This window comes from Adiantum capillus-veneris, chromosome 29 (assembly GCF_014529385.1).
Source record: "Adiantum capillus-veneris isolate H3 chromosome 29, ASM1452938v2, whole genome shotgun sequence".
In the NCBI taxonomy this organism is placed as follows: domain Eukaryota; kingdom Viridiplantae; phylum Streptophyta; class Polypodiopsida; order Polypodiales; family Pteridaceae; genus Adiantum; species Adiantum capillus-veneris.
This window is the reverse complement of record NC_140959.1, coordinates 120,395,509-120,398,221: the sequence shown is the minus strand read 5'-3', so window position 1 is coordinate 120,398,221 and position 2,713 is coordinate 120,395,509.

Here is a 2,713-nt window from a genome sequence, read left to right as displayed (position 1 = left end):
TGGGGGAAAAGGCATTGTTTATGGATTCTAAATATGTCAATGGGATTTCATCTTTATATTAGAAAACAGCTTTATTAGAATCCTAGATTTATCGACCTGGCTTGTGGCATATCACCCTTATAACCATGTAAACGATGGATAGAGGACTTCCTCTCTTCTGTTGCTCGTATCTCTACTTTGTGGAAACAGAGTAGGGTGTGTGGAAACAGAGTAGGGTGTCGTCAATGGAAAAGGAGAATAAAGGAAGGCCATCATCTATCAAGTCGCCCCAATCTTCTCGGGGTTGGGGACCTCACATGTGGGTTCTCTGTGATTGAGTTTCCACAAGTGATTTTGGAACCCATCTTGTGTTTGGTCCTCGTGTGAGCATCTTTTGCATTTGCTCCTTTTGCTTGATGACTTGATGGACACTAGGCTTCAGTAGCCAGATTTGATGATTTCCATTGAGCCTTGATTTTGTAGTTGAAGATGAGGTATCCATTTAGAGTTTTTAGCACTATTACTGGTGACTGGTTGTTGGCTCTTCCTGCCGATTGTGTGCCTTTGGGTGGAGCCTTGTGCTTCTTGATTGATCTTTGTTGTTCCAAGTTGAGCTACAATTTTTGGTAACCATATAGGCCTCTATATCTCATGGCCCGGACCTTTTTAGGTTATTTGCAGGAGGAGTGATGAGAGAGTCGTTGAACAGCTCATGGCCCGAACCTGGATGGTTATTTGCAAGGGGAGTGTTCATCGACGGCTTTATGTTTCTATGTCTTGTAGCATGCATATGTGAGCATTTGTGTTGCATTGTGATGTGCCAACCACTGAATATTCCTAATTAGATGAGATTGCCTGGGTATGTAATTTTAGTGCATTAAGACACCCGTGGAAGATCAGTACGGTCTGGGTGTGATCATTAATTTTACTACACCGGAATATCAAGAGTTTCGATCTGGAGAAAAGGAGAAGCTAACTCCTTGATCAAAAAGGAGAAGCTAACTCCTTAACAAAAAGAGGAAACTAATTGTCCGTCGGAATGTCCCTCGGAATGACCCTCGAAAATTTTAAGCTAACTTGACTTGTTTTGCAGATATGCTGTAATCGCGAACAATTACTCTCTTTCAAGAAGGGGAGATGTCACAAACTACTGACGTGTCAAAGCCTAAAGAATGGAGCCAACTTACAGATGTCGACCGACGGACCTAAACCCTAAGAAGAACAAGTAGCAGAAGAAGAAGAAGTCCTACCAACTTATGGGGACCCCGTCCAATGGGGCCCCAATGACATAAAGGGATTAAAATAAAGCACGACTCACACACACACTCATGCAAAGCTGATGGCGTGGCAGATGTACGAAAGTTCCAAAAATTATGATGGTTGATGACGTGGCAGATTATACGGATTTCCGTGTTTTGTGTTGGTTGATGACGTGGTAGGCTATATGGAACTTCGTAAATTATGTTCGCAGCTTTTGGCATTGCTTTTGGGACATGGGCCTTCAAATATGAGGTTGGGGCTCATTCTCTGGCATGCTTCTTGGAGAAGGTGCAGAGTCTGGAGTACCGGCTTGTACTGTGTTGATGCAATATAAGGAAATATCGAAAGGGGCGCCAAGGTTTGGGGCCAATACTCTCTGGGGTGGAATTCCGCCACTCCGTGTCGCGTGTCATCTCTCTCTTTCAGTTGAGTTGTTATTGAAGTTCAGTCTGTTCTTTTCTCTTGACACGTGGTGCCCGTCTTGTGACATTCTTTCTACCTATCAGACTTTAAATTGAACTTTAAACTTTTCATTATTTACTAAAATAAAATCTTTATCTTTATTTCTAATTTAAAGCTCAATGGCTACAAAAATATATTTTTTTTTGTTTCTTGGGTTTTAGAGTTCACCTTTGTAGTGAACTCAAAGCAAACCTTTCAAAAAGATGCCCACAACAGTGAAAAGTTGGCATATGCCTCTAACTCTATAGAAGAACATATTTCGATCTGGTCAAAATAAAATTTTGATTAAATAAATAGTTTGTCAAACTATATTTCGATCTAATTGTTAGAAATTACACAAGTCGGTGTTTTTGCTAATGTGACATCGTATAGTTTGTCTGATTAATCTGGGGTGGTGTATGATACGCATGATTAAAGTATATTATACATAAACCGTATAAAGTGCAATGAAACTTAGGTTATCATATTTCATCCTAATTTTGTAACATGCATGTAATGCAGTACATACTTGAGGCCACTAAATTCTAGTGGAGACTAAGAGAACCAAAAAAGGGGCATCAAGCTACAAAGAGCCAAACAATGTGAAATGTGTTGCAACTTCTTATGCTAGTTTTGGCTTCGTCGAATTTCAACTTTTACTTTCACATCTTTTAGAATTTACAGGGAAGTATATTTGATATAGAGTCAAACTGATAGTGGAAATAGTAATTGAAAAGGGCTTTTTGCCCTATCTCCAACCTAAGCTCTTACCTTGTTGGCAACAAGCTCGAGCATTCATAGCTTTGTTTGCAACTTACCGTGAGGCATCAAAGAGATTATAAATAGTGTCCTATAGTTTAGAGGATTTATATGGGTAAATGCTTACCTTCCTAAGGTTCTTGACCTCAAGAAGTACCTTACTTGTTAGTCTCTTCAATCCAACCTTTGAGAATTGCCATCATGGCACACACCTCAGACTATCTCACATAAATGAATTTTTTGGCATCATGTGCGAAGTCTAAGAAACTCTAAT